This window comes from Cervus canadensis, chromosome 2, assembly GCF_019320065.1.
Source record: "Cervus canadensis isolate Bull #8, Minnesota chromosome 2, ASM1932006v1, whole genome shotgun sequence".
NCBI lineage: Eukaryota > Metazoa > Chordata > Mammalia > Artiodactyla > Cervidae > Cervus > Cervus canadensis.
The window spans coordinates 8,779,018-8,792,154 of record NC_057387.1 but is presented as its reverse complement, the minus strand read 5'-3'; the positions used below and the strand labels follow the sequence as shown (position 1 = coordinate 8,792,154).

Genomic DNA, 13,137 nt, shown 5'->3' with positions numbered 1-13,137 from the left:
AAGGCCTCACTCCCACCTCAAGCAAATTCCAAAGAGCAAAGAATATTATTCAGACCAGAATTCTGTTAAGCCCTTTCAGTGCCTTGGACAAAAGGCACTGGTAAAAGACAAAGTATGATTATGACTCCAGTCCTTGTACCCAGGCACACTGGCCTCTAATCTTTCAACAGCCCTTTCATTCCCTTAACAATTATCCCAGAAGCAGCCCCATCCTTATCCTTACCCCCTACTCTCTCTACAGAAATCCAAGTTGCTTCAAAGAAAAAAAAAAAGTATCCTCTGCCAAGAGACAGCTGCCCAAAACTTGCTCACATTAGGCCAGGATGAGGCAGTAGAAATAATCCAAGAGCAGGACTGAGGCTGAATTTGAAGGAGGGACACCTGGAAGGGTGATGATGAAAGACAATGTCAACAAAAAACAGATCTGTGAAGCCACATAAAGAAAAACAGAAGAGCTATTTGCAGAGCAGGCTGTTTTATTCCTCCTACTTCAATGATATATTTTTGTACAGTGTTCTCCTCACACAGCACTCGTTTTTTCCTCTCAGTTATCCCTGTGTATATTCTTTGGTAACTCAGCAGTATCTTCTTCCCCACCTAGGGCTTAAATTAATTATATTAATTGCAAAAGTCTATGGAGCAGGGAAAAATTGTTGTACTACTTTAAGATTAAAACCTAAGGTCATCGACGTACCTTATGGTCAACTGCTAACAGAGCTGTTTTTTCATCTCAAGAATCAAAACTGTCAACCACACCATTCGTCCCACCTCACTAATATCCACTCCTAAAAAAGCATTAAAGCAGTTCCAGAGACCCTTATCTCAAAACTCAATCTCATCAACTTCTACAGAAGCCCAGAGTGCCTGAACTTCAGTCTCATAATGGCTCTAGAAAACATTTGCTGGGCTGGAGGAGCCAAATGCCTAATGCTTACCTAGCTCTGAGAACCACTTCTCAGAAAAGGAGAGCCGTGGAGTTCAAACTATACCCAGAAGTTGCAGAGAACATCTGCCTTTTGGGAAACTGGTTTAAGGTTTTTACAAGGAGGGATCTTTTCTTTGAAGAAAAAAGCTGACAGAATTTATTCCTAAATTCAGAAACAGAACATAGTCTACGTCAACTCTGTTTAATCACTGAGCTGATAGCTTCTAAAGGTCACATTTTAGGGGCCACAGAGTCCAGTGAAACTAGTCACAGGCTGAAAATTAGAAGTGCAGGATTCTAGTACTAGCTACGTTTATTAACAAACTTTGTGACATGACTTTGGATATGCTGCTTAATCTTCTCTGGGCTTCATTTTCTTCTTTTGTAAAATAGTAATTACAGAGATGGTACAGTTAAGCAGAATTATATGTTAAAACTTCTGCAGAGGATGTTCTTAGAGAAGTGATCTCAAAACTGATTATGAACTTCTATCAGTGAAAACTCTGCACATGAACCCACATTTGACCAATTCACATTAATTATTGAGCTTGATTTTTCTAGAAAAAATTAAAAATTTCAATATTCTTTCCCTATACACCACTGGATCATCTTCCATACCCCATGTGAATTGAAGTGACAGTCAGTCGTGTCCGACTCTTTATGACCCCATGGATTATACAGTCCATCGAATTCTCCAGGCCAGAATGCTGGAGTGAGTAGCCTTTCCCTTCTCCAGGGGATGTTCCCAACCCAGGGATTGAACCCAGGTCTCCCACATTGCAGGCGGATTCTTTACCAGCTGAGCCATCAGGGAAGCCCTCCATACCCCATGGGGTACATATAGTCCATTCTGGGGGACTGCTTCTCTAAAAAGCCAAGAAATGATGACAGTGATAAAACTACAATTACTTTTGGGATGAGTTGTTATTATATAACTGTCTGTCAAAAGGAAACTAAAAAACATCTCAGCACTATGGCAGAAATTAGAGTAAGTGCCCAAATTAAAGCAGGCTAAAGTCCTATGACTGTTCCCTAGGTCTTAAGCATATGAGTCACTCTAGAATTTCTACCATCACCAAAAAATGCAATCTTATTTTACAATCTGAGTTTAGGAACCATATCTGACCCAAACGTAAATTACTTTTATTCTTTAATGCACTCCATTCCCAACAAATGCACTGTTTTTACCTTGATCATTTTCCATGTAAAATCCAGTCCGAGTCTGGAAGCACTCACTGCCCCAGGTAGCTGGGGGGGTTAACTAGACCAGCTCTACTGCCTGTACGCTAAAAATAACCATAACCCCTGCCAAAGTGAAGGTTAAAGAGTACACTATTGGGGGATGGTGAAAAAGACCCAGGTATCATTTCAATTTCTACCTAAAAATTTCTAATGACTGAGATTTCTCCTGTCTTAAAAAGGCCTTAAATTTTTGATCAAGTACATGATAAAATATTAGCTAAAAATCAAGAAGAGGGGGAGTTAATACAGGATGTAAGAGTAGTCTGCAGAAGAAGCACCGAACATCTCTTGTTTAAAACCACTGGGGCTGCTTTCTTATCCTAACAATGATGCAAGAGTTATACAAGAGACCAGGTATATTAGAACAACAGGACATCCAAATGTAAAAAAAGAAACTCGATTTGTACACTGAACGATATACAAAAACTAACTCCAAATGAGTCACAGACCTAAATGTAAAAGCTAAAACAATACAACTTCCAGAAAACAAAGTAGATAATCTTTGTGACATCAGGGTAGGCAAATATTTCTTAAGACAGGGCAAAAAAGCACAAACCATGAAAGAAAAAGTTAATTAACTGGATATATCAAAATTAAAAATCTACTCTTCAAGAGACACTGTTAAAAAATGAAAAGACAAGCTATGGACTGGAAGAAAATATCTGCAAAAGACATATTTGACAACGGGAACATAGTTACAGAGTCTCACATCTAAATAACAATCACTTGAAAGAGATGATCAATATTATGAGTCACCAGGAAAATACAAATTAAAACCACAATGAGAATCCTCTACACACCTATTAAAATAGCTGAAATTTTAAAAATAATAATACTGAAAGTTTTCTTTATCAAGTGCTAACAAAGGGTAGAGTAACTCAACTCTTACACACAGCTCAGAAAAATGTAAAACGGTAGTTAGTTGCTTTGGAAAATGGTTGGTTTGGCAGTTTTTTTTAATAAAGTTAAACATACACTTACCATACAAGCCAGGAATCCTACCCAGGCACGTACTAAAGAAAAATGAAACTAAGAATGAAAAGATCCATCTAAAAATCTAAATGTAAATGTTTTAAGAGACTTTACTTAGATCCATCAAAAACTAAAAAGTGTTTTTCAGCTAGATCATGGATAAACAAATCATGGTCCACCACACAATAGGCTACTTCTGAGCAATACAAAGAATGAACTACTGATACACATAACAACAGGAATGGATCCCAAATGTGTTATGCTATGTGAAAGAAGCAAGACTCAGTTATGTAATATTACTTCATTTATAGGACATTCTGGAAAAGATAAACTGCAGGGACAGAGTCATTGCTGGGATTTGGGAAGAAGGAACTAACAACAAACAGGCACGAGAAAACATTTTGGAAAGGCGAAAATGTTCTGTGCCTTCATCACAGTGGTGTTACATGACTATGCATTTGTTAGAATTCATAGGATAGGTCAATAAAATAAAGGGTAAATTTTACTGTATGTAAATTATCAATCAATCTGGCCAGAAAAGAGAAAGGGGGGGAGGGGGAGGAGATTCATGCAAAGTGTGAAATGACAAGACACAACCCAACAATTAAAAATACTAGACTCTCGAGCCCGTGATTATTAACAGAAGCTACCTAATAGTGGTCAATAGGTCACAATAAATGAAAGCAAAATGTCAGGTCTTCTTGTCTGAAAATTAAAACATGGAATAATTTTTGTTGCAAACAAAGCTGCCTTATCAGAACCCCATTAAAGGTAAGATAAATCCTGAACTCATAAAAGTCTTCAATCCTACTGTCTAGGTGACAACTAAGAATATCAGAAACTTAAAGTAGTCCAAAGTAGTTACAGTAGTTGTACTATTAATTTGTATACATATGCCTTCTACCTTTTTGAAATTTCTCTCTGAAGTTCACTTTAATCCCTTTGGAGTCTAGGGTCTAAGGAAAACGGTCTGATAACTCTACTCTACCTCAGTTTCAACTTCTAAATAATATTACTGTTCCTGATCTCTTTACTAAGACCTGAACTTAGGTTCAGTGAGTTCTCTTGAGTTACATAATCCCAACATTCTCTTGGGTCCATCCAGCTGTCTCATTTGGCATGTCTCATTCTGCAACTTAAGTTCCCAACTCTCTTACATAGACACTCATGTTTAAAAGAGACAAGGCCTCAGAATTTCCTCTGAAGGTGAAAGGTGACGGTAGAAACTACTTCAATTATTAGTAAGACAGATATCTGAGAGCCACACAATCCCTGGTTCCTCTTGGGAGGACAGATGTCCCATACCACTCATGACTGAACAGCTGTCAGGGTTGATCTCCACCCAAAGTACAAATTTGCTTTTCAGTCTTGGATCCCTACAGTCCATCTGGAATCAACCAGCACTACTTTCTCCATACCTAGTTTTTGTTTTCAAACTGAAATGACTCATTTAAATTCATTCTCCTTACCTTACTACTCTTCTGCTTTACAACAAACACTCCTCCAAGTCAACCTTCCCAACGCCAGCTGCCAGCCCGACTCTAACAGTACAGTGTTTATTAATCAGTCAGAGAACCTTAGGCACTGAAATTCAAAGAATGACCCCAACGAAGCTGAAACTCATACTATATAAAACATGTTTATAAGGGGGCAAGCCTTTAGTTCTGGGCTACTCTCTATTAAAGTAGTTGGAGGTGTTATTAATAAATACACTATACTGTAAGCTGGAATGAGGAGCAGAAACTATAAATGTTTCTGGGATCAGGGAAATTAATCTCTATTCTTATCCTGCAGAAGCAACAGCATTGGGTAACCATACAGTAGCTCAAGCCTCCCTTTTTAACCTAAATTATAGGCCTCTGGCACCACCCAGTGGCCCATTTGTACTGAGACATGCTAGTAATGCAACAATGTACAAGGCAAGACAGGAGCTACAAATACAAACAAGGCAGTCATAATACCTTTTGTAGCCAATAATCGATTAGGAACAACAGGTATACAACTATGATATAAGAGACACAAGTGTCAGTACCATTTAAAAAAAAAAAAGAAAGAGGAAATTCCATGGTGGTCCAGTGGTTAGGACTTTGCTCTTTCACTACCATAGCCCAGGTTCAATTCCTGGTTGGGGAACTAAAATCCCACAAGCCCCTTGGTGCAGCCAAAAAATGGAAAAAAAAAAAGAAAGAAAAAGACAAGATAAGTAGAATATTGTCATAATTCAACAGAATAAGGATTATATTCAGTTTCAGGGAGAAATAGTTCATTAGTTAAGAAGAGTGTGTGTGTGTGTGTGTGTGTGTGTGTTAGGCATCAGGAAGATTTGGTTAGAATAATAGTTCATTAGTTAAGAAGAGTGTGTGTGTGTTTGGTTAGAATAATAGTTCATTAGTTAAGAAGAGTGTGTGTGTGTGTGTGTGTGTGTGTGTGTGTGTGTGTGTGTGGCATCAGGAAGATTTGGTTAGAATAATAAGATGGACAGAAAAGGGAGAAACAAGTTTAAAAGGCTTCCCTGGTAGCGCAGTAGAAGAGTGAGTGAGTGAGTGAGTGTGTGTTAGGCATCAGGAAGATTTGGTTAAGCATAGTAAGTGGAAGAGTGTGTGTGTGTGTGTGTGTTAGGCATCAGGAAATTTTGGTTAAGAATAATAAGATGGACAGAAAAGGGAGAAACAAATTTAAAAGCTATCAAAGGACTTCCCTGGTAGCACAGTGGATAAGAATCAGCCTGCCCTGCTATCCAAGTCTACAAGCAATAAATGCTGGAGAGGGTGTGGAGAAAAGGGAACCCTCTTACACTGTTGGTGGGAATGCAAACTAGTATAGCCACTCTGGAGAACAGTGTGGAGATTCCTTAAAAAACTGGAAATAGAACTGCCATATGACCCAGCAATCCCACTCCTGGGCATACAGACCGAAGATCTGAAAGAGATCTGAAAGAGATACGTGCACCCCAATGTTCATCGCAGCACTGTTTATAATAGCCAGGACATGGAGGCAACCTAGATGCCCATCAGCAGACGAATGGATAAGGAAGCTGTGGTACATATACACCATGGAACATTACTCAGCCATTAAAAAGAATTCATTTGAATCAGTTCTAATGAGATGGATAAAACTGGAGCCCATTATACAGAGAGAAGTAAGCCAGAAAGATATACACCAATACAGTATACGAACGCATATATATGGAATTTAAGAAGATGGTAACAATAACCCCATATGCAAAACCGAAAAAGAGACACAGATGTACAGAACAGACTTTTGGACTCTGTGGGAGAAGGTGAGGGTGGGATGTTCAGAGAGAACAGCATTGAAACAAGTATACTATCAAGGGTGAAACAGATCACCAGCCCAGGTTGGATGCATGAGACAAGTGCTCAGGGCTGGTGCACTGGGAAGACCCAGAGGGATGGGGTGGGGAGGGAGACGGGAGGGGGGATCGGGATGGGGAACACATGAATCCATGGCTGATTCATGTCAATGTATGGCAAAAACCACTACAATACTGTAAAGTAATTAGCCTCCAACTAATAAAAATAAATGGAAAAAAAAAGAATCAGCCTGCCGATGCAGGTGACATGCACGGGTTTGATCCCCAGTCAGGGAAGATTCCACATGCTGATGCACAACTAAGTCTGTGCGCTACCATCGCAGCCTGCGCGCCTAGAACCTGTGCTCTGCCACCAGAGAAGCCACTGCAAGAAGCCCTCGCATCCCAGCAAAGAGTAACCCCTACAGAAATGCTCATGTGCAGCAACCAAGACCCAGTATAATTAAAAATTGTAACAAATAAATCTTAAAAGACACACGTGAAACACTTTTTTAAAAGCTATCACAAAGTTGCCAAAGTTAGAAGCAATGAGACCCTGTATTAGGCTGATGGCGGAAGAAATGAAAAGAAGGGGATCAATGTGAGAAACACTGTACAGTGGCAGAACTGATAGTGTTTGGCTCAATGAACCAACTGCTTTTCTGTGGAATTACCTCAGGGACTGAGTGAAAATGCTGGTTTTCTCCCTATTCAAGTATCATAAAAGATTCAGCTATCTCTTCAGTTAAGTCCATTAAAATTATTTCCATAAAAAACTTATTAGGTTACCAATTAATGATAATCTGAGATCTATGTTTAAACAATTAAAACATGTTTTCATTCATATTATCATTTGGACAGACCTTTTATACTTTAAATACACTTTTATAAGCAGCACTGAATTCTACCTTTCAGCTCAATTTGCTTCATCACTTGGCATTGAAGAGCCCTGGTTTTTAAAGACAGCATATGGTATAATGAAAAGAAAAGGGCTTTGGTGTTACTCAGACTTGGGTTTGAATTTTACTTCTACCACCTACCTGTGAGTTTGTTTCTTCTTTTGTAAAATGGGACAATACCATTATCCTGAAGAAATGGAGAGGATTAAACACGATATTTGCAATTGGCTGTCTATACGTGTCAGGCATTTATATTATTTTTCTAGCTTCTCATCTCTGGTTCCCAACTGCATTTTCTAGAGAAGCCTAGGCATCTTCACCACTCAACAATGATCCTCCAAACACTGTACACAAATCAAAACATAGTTACAAGTCTATGAAATCTGCTTACCTGCTGTATCACTGGTCTTTTAAAGTATTCAGAGAGGGACTTTCCTGGTGGTTCAGTGGTTAAGACTCTGGGCTCCCAACGCAGGGGGCACAGGTTTGATCCCTGGTCAGGGAACTAGATCCTATATACCACAACTAAGAATTTGCATGCCATGACTAAGACTGGTGCAGCTAAATAAATAAATTAAAAAAAAAAAAAAGAATTCAGAAAGCTCTGTTAAAACCTTCCTTTGAGCACATTCATCTTCTATGAACTAGGGTAAAGCAATACACCCAAGAGCCCACTACATTAAGTCTCTTCAAGTTCTCCTGCCTTTTGAAGGGTCATAAGATAGCCAAGGTGAAAACTTCAAAGCAATCATCACAAATGATGAGGATGAACATAAGTCCTACATGAACTATACTAAAAACAAGGAACTCTGTTCCTCCACTGGAATGAAAGCCTTCTCTCCCTGTTGGTAACACCAAATGCCCTATGTTTATAGTTTATTGACTTTAATTCTACTAACAGTATTTCAGAGTATGTTAGGAATGCACTAAGTGCTATCTCCAGCAGCAGCAGAGCTAAGGAACTTTTTTTTTTTTTTTAGGAACTTTTTATAATAACATTTAAGCCCATTCACCTCAATTTAAATAATTTTAAGGAAAATCACTTCTTAGGAAATCTCACTGTGTTTCTACGAAGTGTTTTATATTTAAACATTTGTTACTAACACTATTAAACATAGTGTTACTATGACATGATTTGTATTTACATCAGAATCCAGTCCCCATTACCTGTTTTTTGCCTTTCACATTTCAAATTTTTCTTCAATTGTTCAAAAGGATACCCGAGAGATAAAAGGGTACAACTTAAAACAATAAGGAGAGGCTAAAAAACATCAAGAAGTGCCCTCCAATCTGAATGAAACTAGAGGCAAGAGTATAATGTGGGTCCTGAGTAAGGTTACAAACATACCTGAAAATGTGGCAATGCTGAAACATCAAAGGAATACAGCCTCTTGGCTACCACTAGAGGTAAATCCTATAATAGCTTTCCAGATGGCTAACTTAAAAAAAAAAAAAGACACATGAGGCAACATGGATGCTTCACATTAGAACTTGCCCAGACCTCCTTAAATAGTATCCTCAGAGAATAAGAGCAAATATTTAACTTCTTAGATACGATGAAAATTTTTGCAATAACCCAATCTATTAGATATACTACATTTCATTAATCAGATGTCATCTTTGTTAAATTAATCACTTATCATGGCCTATTTGCAAATTCAGGACAGCTTTAGTTCATTGGCTTATCTTGGGCATATACCTTCCTTGGGTAAGGGTAATACTTGAGAAACTGAGCTTCTGGCCCAGAAACTATGTTCTGTAGAGGCAGAAATTTTAAAAAATGCTATATAAAGAAGTGACAAATTCATAAAATGCATCACACTCTAATTTTTAAAGACCTTTCAAGACTTTACTTTCTTCTCACTCTAAGAATAACTGAATCAGTAAACAAGAACAGGTAGCCCCTTTTTCTGATCAATTTTAAGAGTGATGAAGTTTACTCATGAAAATGAAAGATGAAAAGTTTTCAGTATTACCGTAAAGCTAATCTAAAATCACTGCCTTTGGGCTCTGAAACTAAGATATGCACAATCATTACTTCCATGACTGCCGCTGATTCAATTCCTTCAGTTGCCTGGGTTCCAAATGGGTGAGGGTAAATAGCAGATTATCTTGGCTCACCAATAATCTGCTTAAAAAAAAAAATTAATTCAATCTTAAAAACTAACTCTAACACCAATATGATGCAATAAAAAGCTGTTTGGATAACTCTTTTATAGAAAATCTGAGCATTTATTAGACATGTTTAGAGTAACTCTTCCACAGTAGAAATAATCCAGAAATAAACCTATCTACTGAAAACAAAGGTCAACCAGTCAGTTCATTATTTAAAAGCCTTTAAATCATCTGATAGAACACAGGACCTAGAGCATGAAATTTTGAAGACCTCAGTCTCCCATAACATGGCACACTTTTATAGAATGTCTTCTACTAGAGTACGTCTGCTTTTGAAATGCCAGTATTGTTTTTAAAAGGTAACAAAAAGACATTTCTTTTGTTTTCTCTGAAGACATGCTACTGTCTTAGGTTGATCCTAATCGAAACTAAGGATCACAGAGACTGATTCTTATACATTTAGTAAGCTGCTGTATAAAATGCCCTGTCAGGTTGGTGGTGGAAACTAAGATCATAAGCATAACTAGCCTCCTACTGCAGCCACGGTAGGAAATACTTCCTAGCAAGATACAACAATTCTTATGCAACACCCTGAAATATAAAATATCCTCAGAAATATAAGAATTTTAGAATTGTGGTCCACAGACTAAAAATACTGGTTAACTGTATACACAGGTGTCACCTGGAGCATAAAATGTGAAGACCTTCCTGGTAGTGGTGATGGTGGGAGGAGGATCTTACCCAGCACATACAGTAATAAGGAACAAAGTTATGGCTCTTTCAACATATTTCCTTTTCTCCTCCCACACCTGCTCCTGCCCTACTCAACACAGAACTCTAGATCTCAAAAAAAAAAACCCCAAAAACCCACAAATAATAAAGTGCATGTTACTATCCTTCACCCCAAGAGTTTTTACTTTTCAAGAGAAGACCACTCAGACCCTAGATGGCAGCAATGAAAGCTGGTTAACTTTAGGTTGCTCATTGGTTTGAATGAACACAGTTGCTTTCATCGCAATTTTATCAACGTTTTCTTAATTTTCATGTGCCCTTACCTCTCTCAAAAAAATGTGAAACAAAAGCCAACAAAAGAAGGTTAAAAACTTTCATCTCTGCTGTCATATTATTAAGATGGCTAAGTTGGGGAGATGAAATAAACACTGCATTCCTGACTTCCTAGCCCAGATTCACTTCAAAAAGAAAGGAGACTTTTTCATGGTCCAGGGTTGTGTTGTTTTGTTTTGGCCATGGGGATCCTAGTTCCCTGACCAGGGATCAAACCCATACTCCCTGCAATGGAAGCACAGTCTTAACCACCGGGCCACCAAGGAAGTCCCTCATGGTCTAGTCCTTTGATAAGCTATTGATGAGGATCACTGCAGAGCCCAACCGCTTAGAAAAAAATGTATGCTTTCTGTGGCAAAAACAAAAAGGCATAAGCGGTAGCCGGAGCTGAGGTGGTGAGCAACATTGAATCAGGAAGGGAAGGAATTATACTTATGTAAACTCTGATTAGGTGTGCTAAAAGAGAGACCAGGAGGTAGGAGCCAAGAATAAAGGAAACTTACTGATGTTTAGTTTAAGAATGAATTTAGAAAGACACATACATCAACATCTAATATTCCTGCTGTTCTCTGGTCTTGAACTCCCACCAGAATGACCTGAATCACGATCAAAAGACAACCCTCGGTGGGCACTTACAAAGAACACATCTAAGCTGGCCAATTAAAAATGAATCTGATGGAGAAGGAAATGGCAACTCACTCCAGTATTCCTGCCTGGAAAAGTCCATGGACAGAGGAGCCTGGCGGGCTGCAGTCCATGGGGTTACATGACTGAGCATGTGTGCACGGGGGTGGAGGCAGATGGGCTGGTAGCAATAAAGTGGTAGAACTTAAAAAAAGAAAAAAACTGAAAAAATAACCAGGAAAATATGTTCAAAGGTAAAATGCAAAGAGGAGGAAACTAACGTACAACTTATTTAAAGCTATATCAATGATGTGTAAAGAAAAATTATTTTAGTGTCTATCTTGTGCTAGGCATAATGGAAGACCTTTATATGAGTTTCCTCACACAATACTGATGACTCTAGGACAAAAGCTGTATTATCCCACTTATCAAGCTTTGGAAATTAAGAAAAGACTCAGAAAAGTTTAAGTGACTTGCCCAAGGTCACATGGCTAATAAATCTTAGTAAAGTATTTAAACCCAGACCTATCAAGTTCTAAAGACTGTATTTTTCTTTTATCTTATTGATACACACACATACTGCCAATGACCTTATTTCAGTTCCTAATAAGCAATTTCTACACAGAATCCCATGTGGAATAAAACTCACCAGTGTGACACTCCAACTCTTCCTACTACAAATCATAAACATATTAAGAATCAGCCAGGTCTACCTTCCAGAGCCACTCCGCTCTTCCATCACATCCCATGAAACTCAACCATAGTACTCTTCTCTGCTACCAGGAATCCAAAATCTTTACAAAAATTACATTTACCAGTAGTATGTCCTAACTCCCTCTGTGGCACTGGCCCATGCTGCTGAATGCATAGGATGATTCCTCTGCTAAACACGAATTCTTCAGACTAGATATAAAAGAGCACCACTGTTTTGTGGGGTCTTTTTTCCACTCAAAATTTATCACTAAGTCCTGAAAAATCAGAATTCTGAGATGGATGAACTTAGACACCAACTAAAGGCAGTATCACTCAGGATTCACTAGCTTTTAGTTAAAAGCAGCTAAATGTTCCCCTCTAAATGGCAAGAAATGACAATCCAAAGCCCTGAGAGGCAAAGAGAATTGATTTGACAAAGGGCTAAAGAGAACTCTGGCAAGCTAATTCCCAGCTTTTAACAGTGTAAGAAACACGATCTGCACAAAGGCAAAACAGAAGGCAAATGAATAGAGGAAGATACATTCACTTCTAGGCTTAACTGGAGTCATGTGAAGATATGCAGCAACCATTTAGGACAGAAAGTCAAGAAGCTCAGGGTCAATTAAACTTGCAAAAGTAATTTAACCAGAAGTGGAACAAAGCCAAGAACAATACCCCAACTCTTTGGAAACAGTGGCAGGAATTTTATGACTTTAGTGGTCAGCACTTGAGCACCAGGGTAGGGTATGTCTTGAACTCAGGAATTTAAATGCCTTCAACTCCTACTCACCTTTCCTCCTTTATCACTGAAGTAGGGTCAAGCTGAGCTCCTGAGAAAATAGGTCTGCAGATTCACCGAAGGACTGGGAAAAGTTAAAAGTTTAAATGGCAAAGGTGTCTCTTCTACTAAACATAATAAAAAATTGTAATAAAAAATTATTAATACATGCTAGTATTTTTCAGACCTCCTCGAACTATTTAGAACCACAGAAATTTATCTGACTACTAAATAAGTAACTTTCAAACATTGTTACAGAAATGAAATGAACCAGGCAAGTAATCTCCCAGTTCTGCTAAAATGTAAAACTCATATGAAAGTAAAACCTGAATCTTTTCAAAGCTGACCCATAACCAAACCTCTCAACAAGAAGCCACAGAGCAGGGGGGAAATCCCGGAGAGAACGTGATAGCGCTGGTGCCGGTTTGTTTACAGACTCCAGCAACAATCGTATGAGTCAGAAATTCAAACCACCAGATGCTTTCCAACTAACAGGGACCAAACGGGACCGTTC

General features: G+C 38.4%; 1 protein-coding gene across 7 annotated transcripts in view; it reads right to left on the bottom strand.

Annotated features, from left to right (window-relative positions):
• The window catches only part of DCAF8 (DDB1 and CUL4 associated factor 8), a 40,033-nt gene that overhangs the window by 26,111 nt on the left and 785 nt on the right, over positions 1–13,137 (bottom strand). For 3 of the 7 annotated variants that reach the window (XM_043451880.1, XM_043451862.1, XM_043451872.1), the window contains exon 2: positions 12,636–12,708. The gene's annotated coding sequence lies outside the window, so the exon portion shown is untranslated. Of the gene's footprint in view, positions 1–2,113; positions 2,178–12,635; positions 12,752–13,137 lie in introns of those variants that run through there. The other 4 variants (XM_043451892.1, XM_043451885.1, XM_043451855.1 and 1 more) reach the window with 3 other exon arrangements.